This window comes from Erithacus rubecula, assembly GCF_903797595.1.
Source record: "Erithacus rubecula genome assembly, chromosome: 6".
Lineage (NCBI taxonomy): Eukaryota > Metazoa > Chordata > Aves > Passeriformes > Muscicapidae > Erithacus > Erithacus rubecula.
The window spans coordinates 26,085,554-26,104,233 of NC_136688.1; the positions used below are offsets into that span (position 1 = coordinate 26,085,554).

The 18,680-nt window shown below is 41.6% G+C and overlaps 1 protein-coding gene across 21 annotated transcripts in view; it reads left to right on the forward strand.

The window, feature by feature from the left end:
* The first annotated feature begins 3,188 nt into the window (after nt 1–3,188).
* The window catches only part of NUMB (NUMB endocytic adaptor protein), a 91,309-nt gene continuing 75,817 nt past the window's right edge, over nt 3,189–18,680 (forward strand). For 17 of the 21 annotated variants that reach the window (XM_079308013.1, XM_079308016.1, XM_079308025.1 and 14 more), the window contains exon 1: nt 3,189–3,328. The gene's annotated coding sequence lies outside the window, so the exon portion shown is untranslated. Of the gene's footprint in view, nt 3,435–18,680 lie in introns of all 21 variants that reach the window. The other 4 variants (XM_079308030.1, XM_079308022.1, XM_079308031.1 and 1 more) reach the window with 4 other exon arrangements.

The window sequence follows — 18,680 nt, forward strand, 5'->3', positions numbered from 1 at the left end:
AAAATCCCCTAAAATTAAGGCAAAGAGAACCTCAATTAAATATGTGTCCTGTGGGATTAATCACATCTAAAGAACCACGGTAGAAAGTACCGTCAAACTCTTCCTGCATAAATCACATATCTCGTCCTAGAGAATATCCTTTTGATGTGCACAGACCATGGTTTTTGACAAGCTGTTTGGCTGATGCTTTTCCATGGAAGTCAGGTTTTAAAGGATTCTTGCTCATCATATCCTTTCTGTACTAATGATGGCAACTGCATATCTTTGCTCATTAAATACATTTATGCCCATTATTTCAACATTAATATATAGCTATACTAACTTAGGATAGTACTATTCAACATTTGCTTCTACTGTAAGCTTCTCTGTGTCAGAAGCCTTGCAAAAAAACTTTACTTTTGTCTCCTATACTGCAGTTTTTCAGAAGTACTCTGAAATTGCTTGCTCACCTCAGATGCAGCACTACCAAGATGAAGATGCTATGCAAACAGAATGCCTTGGTTTAGCAACCGTATTGGTTCAGATCTGCTCAGAGCATGACAGGAGAAAAACCCTGTAATACTTTCTTATTTGCTTCCTGTAGTAGATATGTGTTGCTGGTAGCCAATATGGCACCTTATAGAAGTATTTTTGAACATTTCCAATGCTCATCCACACACACAAGCTTCTATTGTTTTATATATATTGCCAAAAAGACGGAATTCCTCTTGGTGAGCAAAATAATGTGTATGTAGCAGTATTTATTCTGGTATGGCTTATTCCTTGTAGGGATAATATTATGGTGTGATTAGAGAAGGGAGATTTAATCACTGACATTATTTTAGATAACCAATAGGGAAGAACAGTGTTAAGCCTCTGGGTATCTGCAGTGGGGATAAAGGAGTCTGCATTGTCATGAATGTGTATGTAATATATTCTCAGGTCCTTAGGGAGCAGTGTACTCTCCTGCTGTCCCACTGAGTCCGGGAAGGATCTTGGCTAGAAAGGCACAGCTGACAGGAGTCAGTGGGCATGACAGGAACAGCCAAGTTCATTAATCCTGTGTGTAACACAGAGAATCCTATTCCCAGTCTTAAAGAAAAGGTGATAGGGGCAAATTCGGTTTGGTTTCTTGTGAATGCTATGAAGTATCTTCCAATTCTTTGTTATCCATGAGGATGAAAGCATTTGAAGCATTGCTTCCAGTATCAGACCTTGGAGAAGTAATTTCCCCCCCTCTCATGGAAATGCTGTGGGAAGACTAAGAACACAGGATGTGCCTTGGACCCACAGCACAGCACTGTGGATGTACAGCTTGCTATGCTGGATGCTCAGCCTGTCCAGCTAAGTAACCTCTAGGGTCATCTTCCCTTCCTTTCCCACCACAGCCCCCTTTCCCTTCAGTCACCAACAACCATACGGGGAGGTCAAGTTATCAACTGAGCAGAGAAGCAGTAATGGCAACAAATGAATTTAGCTATCTAATAAATATTTGTAAAAGTTATAAATAGCTGAAGCATACGTTAGATTTTATTTACAATAGCATGTCCTGGCCTTTTCCTTTGTTCTTTTCATTTGGAAGTAGAGCTTCTCGATAATATGGAAATTATTCAGTTGGAATTAAGTTTTCGTAATTAATTAATGGCACCATGCTTTACAAAAATTTCTGTCAGAAATCCAGAAACTGTGAACAAGATGAAGTGTTACACTGAAGGTGCTGGGAATGTAGTACTTTAAGAGCTATGTTAAGTCAGGAATATGTTCATAAAATCAGAAGAAAACTTAGGACTGGTAGAAATGTCTTATTCTCTAGCAATTTTAGAATATTTGTGGGGGAAGGCAGTTCTGCCTTGATTTTACTTTCATTGGGAAGTAAAGGGATATGCAAAAAGATGTAAGAAGCCCTGCATCTTCTCAGTTTAATTTATGAACAAGAGGTGACTTGGGCATCAGAGCATCAGTCTGAAACTCAGTGTCATGCTTATACTTCTGAGCACTTCCTATGTAAACTTGGTAAATGATTTTTGCACATGATGCTCTGAAATTCCCAGTGATTTAAATTGCTTTGTTTTCTGGATGTTTGCCAGCCAACATTATGGCTCGTTTTCTTTGTTGCTCTTTTTCTTTGCTTGATTCAGAAACAAAGAGGAATAAGGGGGATGGTGTATGCAGGGAGAATATAATAATGCAGAGAAACATAATGTAATCTTTGCATTTCAATTCCTTTTTTTTTTTTTTTTTTTTTTTTTTTTTTTTCAGCTGAATGCACCGGGAACTGTTCTGGCTTGCATTTTGGATGAAGTAGCTGCTTGAAAGTCTGGTGAGAGGAGGCAGCTGTTGGAAATATGCACTCCGGTTAACGCGTTCAAGCCAAGCCCCGTATGTGCAGTCACAAGGATGCTGCTCCCAGAGGATTCCCCTTGGTAAACTTCCTTTTTGAAGCGGAGCCTCCCTGCTGAATTCTGCACCTGGTACTGTCTCCATTTCGAAAATGGAGCGATGCTAGTGTTTCTTGGGCCGAAGGAAGGCTATCCCCAGAATACCACGGTTCTCAGAAAGTCAGAGTCGAGGAGGCTAAAAGAGCTTGCTCGCGTTATCCCTGCCAGCCTGGCCTCTGGCTGATGCGGGACATCACGGTTTCTGGAAAGCTGGCGTTAGCAGCACGTCTGACTGCAGGCAGACCCAGGGAAGGTGTCAGTCACCACATGTGGTTTATCGCGGGGGAAACCGAGGTGGCACTGGGGCTGCGGGAACCCTCCTGCCGGTGCCAGCACCGCCGCAGCCGTGAGGAGACAAGAACCACGGCTGAGCCGAACCGGAGACGGGCGGCGGAAGGCGCATGCCTCCGCTTGGCGCATCAGCAGGACGCCGGCCAAGGGGTCCCCGAGAGCCGGGAGGTCCCCGAGAACCGAGCGGGCCCCGGCTCAGAGCCCGACCCGGCAGCGGCCGCCGCCTTCCCGCCGCGCCGCGCAGCCGAGCCCCGGGGGAGGGCGGGCGCAGCTCCGCAGTGGCACCTCGGGCAGCCAATCCGAGCGCGCTGCTCCCGCCGTGCCAGCCAATCAGAACCGACAGCGAGAGATTGGGGGCGCCAAAGCCCCGGCGTGAATAAAACACCCGGGACCTGTGGGGCGGGATGGGCGGGGCCGAGGCTTTGACGGGCGGCTTCTCACACCAATCCCAAGGCTGGACTTCGGGGCGCGTGGCCAATGGGCAGCCGGGGTAGGCGTGGCTGGCGGCGGGGGCGGGAGCGGCGGCCTGGGGGCGGGGGCGGAGCGGCGGCGGCGGCGGCGCTGCTCGGTGGCGACGGGCGGCGGAGGAGGCGCCGGAGGGAGGCGGCTGCGGGCAGCAGGTGAGCACGGCCGCGCCGCGATGCGGGAAGGGCCTTCGCCGCCGCGGCCGGCGGCCGGAGCCGTCCGCGAGCGCAACGGGGCTGTGCCAAACCCCGCGGGGCGCGGGTGGGTCCGGCGGCGGGGGGGCGCCGGAGGCGGGGAAAGCCTGAGGGGCCGGAGGGGTGAGGGGGTGCAGGGGTACCCCGGGAAAGTGCGTGCGGAGGCCGGGGGTGATGTGGGGGCGCCCACCGGTTCCCGCCCCGGCGGGGGGCGGTGGGGTGGGGCGCGATCCCCGGGGTGCCGTGGAGCGGGGGCCCGGCGCAGGTGGAGCCTGCGGGGGGCGGCCGCGGCACCGAAGGGCCCTGCGGGGAGCACCGAGCGGCTGGCCCGAGGGAGCGACCCCCGGGGCGGCGCCGCCTCGTACGGTTCTCCCGGGGCTGTCTCCTGTGCCTGCGGTCTCTCCTAGGCCTTGAATCCCGGCCAGGTTTCCGTCAGAGGGTCCCTCCGGCGCGGCCGCTCCCGGGCGCTTTGTATCGCTTGCCGCCCCTGCGTGGCCGTGGGAGCGAGCGGGGGCTGCGGGAAGTCGGGGCTTTCCCGAAAGCCGCTGCCCGGTCTCAGCTGGGGCGCTGTGAAGTTCGGGAGGCGTCGGGACGAGGCTTTTGGGCGATGGTGCTGACGACCCAGCCTGGCAGCGGGAGTTGTAGGGGAAAGGGCCCCCGTAAGCAGCGGGGCTCGTCTCTTTTCACCCGGTTCGTGGCTTGGCCGGTGCCTCGGTGCGTGTGCGGCAGCTCGCCAGGCTGCACAAAGGAACAGCCAGCCGGGTTCGGCCCGTCCTGCGGCCGCAGGAGGGATGGATGAGCAACAGCGTGCGGGGCGGGGGCTGCGGCGGGCCCGGGGAGCATCCCCCGCTCCGTGCTCGGCGCTCACGAAGGGTTAAAGTGCAGCTCCCGTTCGGAATGCCCTCAGCTCCTTTTATTGCGCTCATGGAGGCGAACAGTCTTCAAGAATGAAATGATGTATCCCTCACAGTAGAGTTAATGTCTTGCAGCAGCTCTGATGTACAACTCCTTTGGTCCAGTAGATTTATATAACCTGCTCATTAATGGTTTATGAAATGATGAGGGAGCTTTTCTGTGTGCTGCTGTGTTTTCTGTGTTGTTGTCAATATTTCCTAACTCGGCTGTCCAGAGTAGGAGAAGCTTATAGCTGTCAACAATGTATATTTGTACCATTTAAGGGATTTTGTTCTGCTCTCGTATTTTGTATTTTTGATCATTCTGCATCTCGAGATAGGCTCCTGAATGAGGAGAGGGAGTAAAATGGAAGGCACAGTCATTCTCTTTGGCTACAGTAGTACTCTAGGTATGACTTGTAACAAAAAATGTAAATATTTAAATGGATTTCTGACTCAGTTCTATTTGACTTATTGATCTATGGTTACTGCTAAAATGGTCTTTATGATTATGCAGAAGTTAATAGTTACCATAGAGAAAGAGATTGTTTTTATGTTCATCAGTGAGTGTTTTCCATTTCTTCATCTCTTGGCAATTGTCTCTGGAAGTGCTGTTTTTTTCCCTTAGCAAAAGTCTTTCAGAAGAAATAAGAATGTGAACAAAGTCCAAAACAATGAAATTTCAGATGTGTTCATCCTTGCCTGTGATTCTAAGGGTCTTGGTACCCTGAGTTATCCTGCTGTAAAAGCTTTTTAATCTGTGATTGCATATAGTGTTGATTTTAAGCCTCAGTGAAAATTCTGATTTACAGAATTCTAAACACAACACATCAAAGATTTTTTTTTCCTAAACCATACATGTGAAATGCAATTCAAATCAACCATTTAAATCCTTACTAGCAGAAAACTTATTTTTCATCCTGGGAATTACTTTTCTGCATTTATTATTTAGCTTAAAGATGTGGAAACTGAAGGCACATGTAAACTAGACAGAGTAGACAAGTTTGTTTATCTTCTCAACCTAGTGTTGTGAAACCTTCTGATTTTGTGTTAGTAGCTTGACAGCATTATACATTTGGGAAGAAAAAAACCCAAACCAACAAGCTGCGTTGGGCTCTTAAAACTTTCCAGACTTTCTAAGTCTCACATTTTGTAGTTTGATAGAGCTGCTTGGTGTCAGAATGATCTGTAAGTAATTTTCTTTCCTACCATAATGGATGTGATGGGATAAAAACTTTCTAAATGGTAGTGAAAGTCTTTGCAGAAGTGCTTCCCTCCCCAGGGATAGAAGCTATTGGGAAAAAACATATTGCAGTATGTTTTTTATTGTGTCTTTGTGAGAGCCTATTAAAGCACTCTGCAGGATTCTTGAATTCTGCCTATAGCTGGTTTTATTCCACTGGCAATATTGATGGAGCTGCATAACATTGGGAAAAATTAATTGCTCTAATGCCATAGAAATTAAATCTTTTGTACTGTAGAAAAGATGTTTTACAGAATCTATCAGGTAAGAGATTGGCAGCTTAAGCTGATCTAATTGATGACTTTGGAGTTGTATCCTACTTGTTACACTCCTCTACTCGTCTGACACTCTGCTGACTTTGTTCTTTTCTTTAGGGGAGGGGTCAAAGTTTACTTATATTTTTATTTGTTTTGCCAGCTTATCAAGCAAGCTTGGTTTAAACTAATGTGAAATTTTGTCCCTAGTCTTGTTTTTGAAGTTTGTTTTGATCAGTGAACATATGTTAAAATTACAGATTTCTTGTTTGGTCTCAACTGATCTCAAAATATTAGTAGTGAGATTGGAGCATACTGCCTTTCTTTTTCTGCAGAATACCAAGGATAAATTCAATCAAGCTGAGACTTAACATGTCCTCTACAGTCATGTCATTGCATTACCACCAGAGCAGCTTTAATTTTTCAGCTGATGCTTTCACCAAAAGGATCTGTTTTCCCCTGTTAGTCTTTCTTTGCTGATCCAGCTGAAAATGGTCATACAGAAAAATGTTAAGCTTCTGTTGGATCAACGGCCTGAACTGACTTCATGGCTATACAAATGTTATTGCTTGCATAGGAGAAGGAGGAGGCTGTGACCACTCTTTGCTGATGCAGCTCAATTTTAGTTTTGCCTAAGCTTGTCAATAGACTTGGCAGCTTAAACTGAAGCTCTGGTGGTCGTGTCTCCTCCTTGACTGTGCATGTTCAGCTGCTGGCAAGGAAGCCTTTGTGGCTGTGAGTTAAAGTATAGTCAGGAGTTAATCAGGCTAGTAGTTAATTGCTTTTTTGATTTGTTTTGTTGAATTTTGGTTGCATCATGTATCTGAACTGGCTGATGATCCAGATAAAGGAGTGGAAGTGGGACTTATGTTGAAGTGGAGTTGGAGATGGGACCATAGTAGCTCTGATTGAAATTTCTTTGAGTTTTCTGGAACCATACATTTACATCAGCATGAACAGGGTTAACAAGGACCTATAGCAAACTGTTTCAAGGTGGCTTGGCTGGTAAAAATTACAATAAGTTGGAGAGTGTTCTTCCATTTCTCTGGGCTGGCATGTTGATGTGGGTGGTAACAGTAACGAGCAGCGGATGTGGAACTAGGGATGTGCTCAGCTCAGTAACCTCAGACTGACACAGCTGTGTCTGGAAGAGGATTTGTTCTCATCCTAAGTGTGGGATCTATCAAATGCTCATTTTGAACTCATGTTCTTTATGGTGTGTAGTTAAAGCAGATGTTGCATCAGAAAGAACAAAATTTTAATAATAAGCAAGATCAGGACAACTCTTCTGTTCCACTGGACAGGATGCGTTTTTTGTTGTTGTTTTGGTGTGGTTTTTGTTTGTTTATTTTCCTTCATTTTTATTGTCCAAGACTTGCAACTGGCAGACACCAGTTTGGATGTATAAATGGCATCATGTCATGTGTAGCTGCAGTTAGACATTCATCCAGACTCCTTTGAAGTGTGTGGTTAGGAGATAGCTCTGAAAATGTGAATTGCTTTGTTTGGCATTTGTCTTACATAGAAATTCTTTGTGGAGTCCTGGTGTTCTGTAGTAGTAATTACCAGATATGATGGCTTAAAGATGTTTCTGTACGGTAATTTCTGTTTCTGCAGAGTTGTGACTGAAAGTGTGTCAGGACAAATTCATTTGTGTGTGAGAAATTGCTTGAAAGGAATATGTATGCCAAAATGTAAAGGTGCTCTTGGGATCTGAAACAAGCTATTGGCTTCTCTGAGTGCTGAATCTGTAGTTTTTTTGACATTTTGCTGGTGGGTTTTGATAGTGAAGCCAGGAACAAAGTTGTCACCATTCTAAGTGAAACTGTGGTTTCAAGTACAGCATATTAAGACTTGGACCAAACTGTTTGGAAGATTTTTCTGATTATCTTTCCTTTTCTGGGAAACAACAAACTGGAACTTCCTGGTGAGCTGGATTATAAGCAGTACTATAGGTATACCTAGAGAGTTTACTCTTCAGAACTGCTTTCTGTAGGTGTGTACTTGGTCCTGGGCCTGGGCTTCTTCACTGATCTAAGAGCTACAAGTGTTACTGAGACTAAGAAAAAACATGCACTTGGCCAGAACCACTCCTACTGCGTGCTAGCTGTTCTAAATTTGGATGTGACCACTCTTATTCAGTTTATTTTTCTGGGGCAAAAACTCCAAACATCAATGGTCTCTCTTTGCTTCTACTTTTAATGTTGTTTAAACTTCATTAATGCAATTCAAGCCTGTGTTGAGGCTCTACTCTCAGTAGCGAACTGAGTTTAGGCTCTTGAAGAAGTTTATTTCTATAATCTACCAGACTAGAGATGCCTTGGCATTTCCAAGGCTGTGCAGTTTGCTGATGGGCACCACTGAGCATATGAGTGCCAAACTCTCCTCCTTATTCAGTGTGCCTTGTAGTGCTGAGTGGCTTGTAAATGCTTGGATCTTTAGTTAGCTGGTATCTTTGTGTGTTGCCTTAAGATTTTGAGTGAGGATAGTCTTCTTTTACAGGCTTTAATTAAACTGGTGTAGTAAAAATCTGTGGAGACGTGAGGAAATTTGTTCCCCATATGGAGGAATGACACAAATAGAAACTTGGTTCACAATTAATATAGGCTGGGTCTAGCTTTTGTTTAGTAACTAATGATAAAAGTGTTGGATTTATATTTTCCCACAGTATAAGGGAAAAGCGTGTTCCTGCCTTCCAAATGTGTTTAGCAGCAAACTTCCAATTTTGTTCTTGGTTTGTTCTGTTACTCAGTAGCTCTAGACCAGTTTACATGAAACAGGGAGCTGAATACTGTAGTCCCATGTAACTTAATTTCTTTTTTTTTTTTGTTTTGTTTTGTTTTGTTTTTTTTTTCTCTAAGACTTGTTTCTTACTCAAATTAATCACCTAAATTCTGTGGGGAAAAGAAAAGCAGTGGTTACTCTTTGATACAAAAAGACAGTTGTTATTAATTTGATTTGTACAGGTGGCTGTAACTACAGGACTATAGAGCAATATAGATTGTGCTTTGAGGGTTGTGGCTGCCCGTGTCTCAGCAGTGGGTCTGATGAACTTTCCAACATTTTCCTGTGCTTTTTTATTACTATGCCTTTAGCATATACTTTTTTTTAAGCTTGGCTATTTTATTGTCAGAATCTGCTTAGCATGGTATTTCTGCTGACTGTTTTTGATTTAAAAGAATGAGATGTAATGCTGTTTCCAAAAAGCCTGTGAGGCTTAATATGATCTAAAAAGTCTGAGAAAGAATTTACCCATCATTAGTGTGGTACTAGTCAAGGTTAAGTGCTTTGGGTTGGGCTGGAGTTCCTGTGCAAGTTCTTCCTTGTAGTTGTGATCAGTGCAGAGTCTGCATTTATGTTGAGTCATTGCATTTCAGGTTGAAATGCACATCACCTGTGCATCAAATTCCCTAACCCAGTCTGAAAATATGAGTATGAGAATTAGATTGTCTAGTTTAAGGTCTTACATAAACTGGACTTTAGAGGATTCAGTGGCTGTGGTGTTGGTTTTGCTTTTTGTATTTTAGCACATACCTACTGATGAAGTGGCTTTTGGGTGTTTCTTTCCTCTCTCCCCCAGCTGAATTGTCAGTAAGTTAGTTAATAATTGGAATTATTTGTGTGCTGTCATATTTACAGATCTTTAACATTATCAGAGTTTAATAATGATGTCCAATTTTGCTTGTGTCTGTGAAGTTTGGTATTTCTATGTAGGTTTCAGTGCTATGTGAGAAGCATCTTTTATGTAATATGCTCTTTCTTTAACTGGATTTGCATAGGGTAGCTTTCAAAGGGTATCATGACATTTGTATGTATATTTATTTACATGTGAGGATTGCTCCCTCTTTTTTTAAATGACATTAATTTGTCAGAGGCCATTTGCCACTTTAAAGTGCCTCTCAATTGTGCTGTGTATGGATTTTCCTATGTCGAGTAAGTAGCCAGTAAAAAGCCATTCAGTCTGTGAGCAACTGGGCACTGCTGTGTGTTCTCTTAGCTTGGTAGCAGAAAGCCAGCCTCCTGCAAGGGAATGAAGGATTGCAATTTCTTCTGGAACAGACAGCACTGAGATACACCAAAAACAGTGAGGCTATGGGAACTGTGGAAATTTTATTCTTGTTTTGGAAGTCCTAGGGAAGATAAAGAAGGAGATACTATTGTTGTTATTATTATTAATAACAATAGAGGAAATCCAGGATGAAAATCTTTCTGATTCTGTCTTGATTTCCTTATTGCTCAGTTTTGTGCTTTAATTTCTTGATAATATACTGCAGTGTTTTGCTATGGACGAGTATCATAACTTGGTTGGGGGAAAAAAGTTTTCCACAAGATGGTTTGCCTTCTCCTGTTGAATATTTTCTCGCACTTGCAGGAATTTGGTTGATTTGATAGTCTATTACTACTCTCTTTCATCTCCTGCATTTCAGGAAAAAAAAATACTTAAAAATAAATTATGTATTCAGAGGTAAGAAACTTTTTTGGAATGTGGCATGTCCTGGAATTTTTTGAGATGCTGGATCATGGCTTATCTCCAGTCATGCCTGATGACAGCTAAATTTCTTGCATGTCTGAATGGCAGTTCAACATCCCAGAACTATTTGATTGTATATTGCTTTCTCAAATTGAATAAATGATTTCTTTTTTCTAGGTTTGTTTTCAGCAGGATCAGTCCCTGTTTTTACTTCTGCAAGCACTAGCCCTGGAGCTTTGGGTGGGGGAGGACAAACAGAGGGGCTGTGCTGTTGCTGAAAGGAAGTGACATGGATCCGGTGCATACAGCTAATGTAACTATGATGTAGTACATTTGGGAAATTGTCCTGCCTGCCTGCCTCCCTAACCCTCCAAAGATCCAGCTTGAGATGAAGATGATGCATTCAGGAGCTCTTCCCTGGAGTTTTTTCTAGAAGCATAAGTGGTTTCTGTAGCACAAGAAGTGATGGCTCTGTGCTTTTTCAGTAGAGAGCATCTGTAGGTCTGATTATGTGAGCAGAGAACTGCTGATCATCTTGTTACAGGATCCAGGTTTCAGAAATGGGAGCACATCTCAGATCCATCAGTGGCAGGACATCTCCAGCTACTGTCACATTGTTTTGATGTCTGCTTCTAGCAGATACCAAGATTTTATTTAAACCAGCTGGATCCTACTCTCTGCCTTGGCTCTTGTTCCTCACAGAGTGTGTCACAGTCTAGCGGCCCGAATTAGTTCTGTCCCCTCCCATAATGGCCCTAGAAGCTGGGATTTCTGCTTCTAAAGGCTGTGCAGCCATCTGAGCACAAGTAAAGAGGAGTAACTAAGAGGATGTCTTTATTTTTCATGACATTAGATCAAGTGAGAAATGGAACCAACTGGTGTGGGCAGAGTGTAGGCAAATGCTAAAATGATTAATGTGGTGATCGAGAAGACACAGTTTATCTTGTTAATGTTACCCTAGGGAAAAAAAATGAGTAGTCCCAAAGTCTTCCTTCCTTCCTTCAGATTTTCTACAAAGAAGGGGAAATACTTGTTTTACAAAGAATGGGGTTTTTTGGTTCCTCTTCACGCATTTTCTCTGGCTCCAGTTGCATTTAGAAATACACAAGCATGCTTATTTAACACTTACTTGTGGTTTTTGCACTGTAAATGATTGCTTATTGTTCAGCTCACTGTTTCAGTGTTTAGTCTAGGTAAATGCTGCACGAGCTTTTCCTCTTTTAGAGACAGTCTTTCAGCTTTCTAATAAGCATCTTTGCTGAGAGACACATCCCAAGTATAAAAACTGATCAGTTGCAGCTGAAATAGCTGCTGTCATGAAGCAGCTAATGTTGTGTTGACTCATCTGTGAGAGATGACACTGCATCCGGTCTAGTTCTGTACAGAGATACCAGATCAATCTGCTGTGAGTTGTCCCAGTTTCTTCAGTGGAAAGAGACTGGCATCTGCCACTCTTGCATCCTATCACCCTCAAAGCATGAGGACTGCTGTTTGTTGGTATGGTCAAATGTCTATAGCTGCCATATTTTGAGATTTATGTCAGACTTAATTCCATCTTCCACGACATGATTTCAGATACACTTTGGGGCATAGATAATGCCTACAGTTAATGACCAAAAATTGTGGTTTTACACTGTACTTTGCTTGGTTTTCCATGTAGTGCTGTGTTTATAGGGCATGTGTGGCTGATAGGGCTCTAAACAATACTGCTTTAAGCTGTAGGCCTAATTTTTGGGATAATCCCATTTCATAAAATTGGGGATGATACTGGTGTGGAATACACTGGAAATTGCCTCTCTCCACAGCTGTTTACATGGAACTCTGAACAGCCTTCCTACTCAGGACTTAATAGCCCTTGAGATCTAGCCAATGAATTCTGTGTAATTCTTAGCTCTTGCTTCTTTTAGGCACCTCATTGTTATTGAAGACATTAATTAGTTTAGGGATGTAGCAAGGATGGTCTTGGGGATTTATTATATTTTTTTTTTCCCAGCAGCACCACATTCGGTGTTTTCATCTTTTAAAAACAAACCCACAGTTTGATGTGTCAGGTGTCAGTAACGAGTAGGTATTTAGCTTCAATATTCTGTTTAACAGGTAATGTTCCCCTAGTAATCCTGGTATGAGTGTATGGAGACTTATTTATGTGTATGTGTTAAAGCAAGTTGTATTAGTGTATTAAATTAGATATGGCATAATTCTGTGTTTACCTTGGGGACTTCATTATCTGCTGTTTTAAATTTGGAACTGGGTTACAGAAGTTCCTGGGTTTTAATCCTATTTCTTTCATGCAATTTAGAAGTTGTTTTTATTTTTCTGAAGATAGGAAATTGTGTCTCCTTGTTCTCCCCATAGGCCTTTAGTCCCAATAATGTTTGTAAAGAACTTAATGAAGAGAACTGTCATTAATATGTATTATTTCTGACATTATATATATTATAGCTTCCTGTAGGAGTTGAGATCATATAAGTTCACATGCATGGAAAATGTGATTGTAGTTTAGATTGTAACGTATTTTATTACTCTCAGTCTTGTCCAGAGCAAAATTAGGGGAGTTTCTTCACATCCATTTATGGCTTTTATGACTTTTGGGTATAGAAATACCACTTGGGGTTCATCTGAAGGGTCATCACAGTAGTTTAACATGCTTAAAATTCACCTTTATTCTGTAGTAAGTCTAGATCACTATGAAGTGATCTTGAAGGAAGGAGCAGAACATTTCTTCTAGCTGAGACTAATGGAACATCTGAGTATCAGAAGTTCAGATTATCAGAAAGGGGAAGAGGCAGGACAGTAGCAGATTATGTGATTCTATGAAATTAGTGAAGTAAATTCAGTGTGGAGGACTTGGTCAAAGTAGAATTCTTGAAATACACAGGAAATAAAGGATATTAAAGAAAATTGCAAATTCATTTCTAATTTTGCAAAGTAAAGTGGTTTGTGGTGCAGCACAGGTTTGTTGAGAAGGAAGGTGGCTCATGGATCCTCTGCTGTTTTCTTTAACTTTTTGTTTTTTAAATTCATTTTTCAATTCTCCTTTATCTCTTTCCATAAAAACTTCAAGGCAAAAGATGCAAGTTCTAATAGTGGAAGGCAGACTTGTAAGATCCGACTTCATTCTTATTTCGTTCTACAGATGTATTCAGTGATGGATTATTTGTGGTTAAATCCAGGCTCAAATTTTTCAGTATTAACATTTAGGTTATTGCCATGCCAAACTCCAAATGAATCATGTTTTAGTTCTGTGTGTGGTGCATGGTGGAAAGCTAGAAATGAAATAATCTCATTGAAATGAAAGGGTATTTGCTACTCAGTGTAGAAAATAAGACACAGAGTCTAGACTCAAGTCCTCTTATTTTCTAGCTTACAACCCTTGAGATTTTATATTTGTATGCCTCTTCGGAAGTTTAAAACATTTCTGTGGTTAATGGGTTATTCATTGTAACATATGTGTCTCTAGACAGGGTTATGACATTCAGAGAAACAGACAAGGGTATAGCTGTTAGCTCAAAAATGTGTTACCCAAGCAAGTCCTGTTCACTAACAAGTGGTTTTGATTCTGGCAGTGACACTAGTGAGGATGTCTAAGGATGACCTGGGATATTTGTGAATTCTTAACCTGACTGCTGCCACTGAAAGAGCTGTTCTCACTGTCCATTGTATGCTTCTGCTGTGCCTTTTGTATTTGACTTTCTCATAAACAATAATCATTCAATGAAACCAGCACAAGGTATTTTCTGCTGCTGTGGTAAGCTGGATTGTCTCCAAGTGGTCTGGCAAATGCTGTCTGAGAAAGAATGGGAACTAGTGGGAGCCCTGGGCAGTTGGGTTGATATAGCTACCTCCTGCAAGCTCCTTTTAAATGTGAATCCTAAGAGAAAATAATCTACAGATAGTTTAACCTAGTTCAGTCTCCATCTGCTAGTAGCATGCTGATAACTTTTGAGCAAAGGAAGTTGTTTGTGTGTTTTGAGAGGGCAGGTTGCACCAAGTAGTAAACAAAAAAGGAGCTACCCTTGAAAAAGTACAGTGTTGCAACTTTTTTTTGAGGGAAAAGTGTTGCATGGCGTCACTTTGTAGGTGTTTCTCATTCAAAAAAAAAAAAAAAAAAAAAAAAAAAGAATGTACTGGACTAGAGAGTTGGGCCAAGGGCAAACATAGCCTTCTAGCCCAGTTGTGAGGGCTCCTTCTCAAGTAAGTGTGAATGGGGTAAGTTGTGGAGACTGACTTGGGGACGTTTTTCTCCCTTCTTTAGTGTGTGGATGTAACACTCTTGGTGTACGTGTTTTTGCTTTAAACGAGGGCTGCTTGGTCAAATGGCAGTAGGTTGGTGTTATGTGGGTAGAAACACAGGCATCATTAGAGAGAACAAGCGCTGGGCTGGCATGAGAATAGGTCCATTAGAGAATTTCTCTTTATACAGAACCTTGAGCAATGGCAAAGTTTAGGCTGTTAGAGGAAGGAGGTTATTACTTGTGGTCCCTTAATGTGTGTTTTCATCTTACCCCCTTGCTGACTGCTCTCTCTGCCTCTCAGGGGAAGGATGAAGCAGCTTTTGTCTGTGTAGTCTACCTACAAAACCCTGTTTATTTCAGGAGCCATGTCTTACAGAGAGCTCTGAGCATTGATTTTTTTTTTTTTTTTTTTTTGAAACTGATGCTCTACTGGAAATAAGCATTTATATATTAGTTTCCAAAATGTCTTCATTCAATCAGCTCTTGATTTCAGAAAGGCTGCATTGTATTTCTTCCCTTGAAACTCTGAAGCACCAGGGAGCACAGGTGCCGCCACTTGCCTCAACTGTTCAGTACAATCTGTAGGATTCCATCTTTTACTTGTTAAAGATCTAGAACCATCATTTCACTGTATCTAGTGTGTTATGGGCAGGAGCTGTGACATGGTCACTTAATTACTGTGTAGGTGAAGCATTAACTTTGAGCATTAACTTTCTTAGCAAAAAACTGAAGCAGTACAAGGCACCCACACGTGGACTGGGAACATTGTAGCTGATTATCAGGCTGTTAGTTCCTAAAGTTTGTCGGAAAGTTTTTATGGTGGGGAGGGAGGGGAAGTTAACTCTAAATAGACTAAGTAGCCTTCCTAAAGGAAACCTGAAGTATAAGTGAGTTGATTAATTTGGAAGATACATTGACCAGTTATTAGGGAGGTAAACACCTTGTATTTATGGAAGAGCTAAAGAATTTTAGCCATGAATGAAATGCTGCATGATTATAGACTCAGGAAACTTTATTTGGGTAGGAGGAAGTGTTTAATTTCAGTCTGCTCCAACCAACCTTTCTGTTATACTCTATGATGTTAAAATGCCAAGTAATCACTGTTTTTAAAAGCTATTTTGAATTAAACTTGCATGTTCCGTGTAAATGGGAGAAGAAACTGAATATTAAATATACCTTGATCTACTTTTGTGGTAAAGAGGCCTGCTGTGTTTATTCAGCTATACTTCAGTACTTTATCCTTACCATTTCTATGGAATTTTCTGACTCTGTTAGTCTAAATTCTCCTGTTTCTCTAAAGAATAATGATTGAACTTTTCTATGTGCAGGTCTGACTTTAAAAAGGCAGTAAAATAGCTGGGTTTGAAGCATGTTGCTGCCCATTTTTAGTTCTGATGTGGACGTCTAGAAAAATCTTAATGGGATTGTGTATGGTTTGATTTTATTAAAAATAATATTGCCCCAATTTTCTCAACATAACTGTTGTCAGTTTTGTTTTATTGTGGATGCAGACCTGTGTGCTATTATAAAACCTGTGTGCTTTTGCCATTTAGACTCTGTAATCTATTCTGTTCTTTGTTTTAAAAGCCTCTGAATTTGATAGTGTTTGTAATCTACTGATGGGATGTTAGTAGTACATATATTGTAGTAGGAATGGCCAATTGTGAGAAATGAGTGTGTACTCTTCTTGCTACTCCCTTCCTTCTGGTGTGTGTCACTAAATTGACAACTTACTTGCTGGAACACAGTGATTTGACTCTTTCTGCCACATGGAGTTGTCAGGTCTCTTGTGTGTTAATGTTGTAAAGCTGATCCAATAAGGTGTGTGTGTGTGTTGGACAACTCTTATTTTCAGGCCTAAAGAAATAAGGAGTTATTTTCATTACAATGTCTTAAAAATGGGTGTTCTGTACTTAGAGGGAACATTTACCAGTTATTCTAGTAATCAATAAATCTCTCTATATGGACAGGCATTCAGATTTTTAAAATCAGAGGCTTGCCTATGCCAAGCAAAGCAGAATCAGGTATTTTGTCCTTGTTCTGCTGGGGCCTAAGATCAAAATTCCTTCTGAATTTGGCAAGGCACTGGTCTGCTGCTGCTAGGTGTCAGAGTGGCCTGGGTGAAAGGAAGTGTGAGACTTGTGCTTGGATGTGGAGATGGTTCTACAGATAGAGCTTAAGAAGAGATCTGCAGAGAAGTCAGAGCCTGAGGAAACCTATAAATAATGGATGCCTTTGAGCACTATTTAATACAAAGGAGATGTTAGGGTAATGAAGGTGATTGATAATCTAAGTTATTGGCTGACATCTTCCCTCCTGAAATGATTACTTATGTAACTCATTTGATTTCCCTAAATTATATATTGAGAATGAATTGTCTTTGAGTTGCCTTCTGTCTAGCTAGTTTTGTGGTTTAATTCTGACTAGTCATTATTTCAGGTTCTGACTTTGCAACTGTTCCAATGCAGCTTCCCTAACAAAAAGCTCTTTACTATAAACATGAACAAGTTTCCTTCAAAGTGAAGAGTTGAACAGAAATTGAAGTGGGAAAAAGGCTGAGAGTTCAAAGTGAGAATGTATATTAGTGGAACCATTGTGTGAGGCTTTTGGGAAGCAGCTTTTGTTTGATTCTGAACTAGTCTGGATGAAGTCCACCTTTTTATAATTGATATTTAAAGGACTTTTTCTGCTTATTTCATAAAACTTGATCATGAATAAAATTAATTTTCTTGTCAAACCTGGTTTTCCATTATTCTTCAAGTGAGAAAGCTTAAATTTCGTAGAAAACTTGAAAGGACAGATCTTAGCCTGGAAAGGCACATTTTCATACTGAGAAGATGAAACAACATTTCCTGCTTCTTTCTTCATGTGGTGCATTTGCTCAAAGCAGTCAGAGCTTAAGAGGAAGATTTTGTCTGGGTATGGTTTCCAGTTCTTCTGCCTTTAGATCAGCACCATTCTTCTAAATCCTATGCCTGTTTTCAGGAGGGTTTTGTTGCCTGTTGCTGCTGTAGGTCAAATTTCAGGTTCTGGTTTCAAAGTGATCGCTAACCTACAGGCTGACTAAATTGTGCAAGGGAAGATCTTCCTTCAGAAGTACTGGAGAAGTCAATGCACAGTTATTTTCCATTGAGGTGGCTTGATTTATTAACACAGAGATAATGGTGTCTGCACCTAAGAATTACTGAGAGTTGCTTTAAAACTGCTGTTCAAGGTAGGTTCTGCCTCATGGCTCTCAGGTCCCATGCTGTGTTAATAAAAGCAGTGATCCTGGGTGAGGCAGGTGTAGAACAAGTCTTTTCTTCCTCCCACAGTCTTATTTTAAGTTGGATCTTTTTTTTTTCCCCCTTCATTTTCAGGGGTTAAAATATACAGTAGGTCCTGAAGACAAAAAGGGTGTGTTCAAAAGGTACTTCAAGGAGAGAAAAGAAATATAATTAATCAAGTAATTAGAGGCTTTAAGTACATAGTAAGGTCTATCTATTTAAATAAAGGTGACTTGCAAAACTTCTGTGTTTTTTGTTCATTTGTTTGGGTTGGTTTTTTTTAGTGGATGCTGGAGCCACAACATCTACCATGATTCTTTTGAACAGTTATGACGAGTCACAAGTCTAATTTCATTTTGCAATTAGTTCAGTCATGCCAACTGAAGCTTTTCATGCTTACAAATTCAGTAGTGTTCATGATTAATGGAACAATTAGAATTTGTGTTAGAATAGGTAAACACACAGAAATCCTCTCACACTGGCTTTACTGAGAGCGAAGATACATGCACTGAAGCAGACAACATAATTCTTAAATGCTGGCTAAGCTGGAAAATAACTATGACTGAAAATGGGTAATGTTTTTCAACTAACAGGACTTAAAATATGAAGACTTGTCTGTAGGAATTCTTCCTCTAAAGACACTTTCATCCTGGTTGCTAAGAGAATCTTGGGTTGGTTGGTAGCAGTGGAGATGGAAAAATTGCCATTTCCAGTTTGTTCCCTGAGCCTCAGCTCTCCTGGGATGGCAGTATGAACCACAGGTGCCTATTGACAATTCCTAGAGGGTACTTGGTGATTTTTTTAAAAATTCTGACTATGGAGGCTGAAAACAAGCTGATGCTACCCAAAAAGAGTATTAGAAGCTCTAAGAGTTAGCCTTTTAGCAACTGGTAACATCAACTTTTAAGAAAATGGCTTCTTGCTTTTTGGGTAAAATTATTTTAGAGGTCA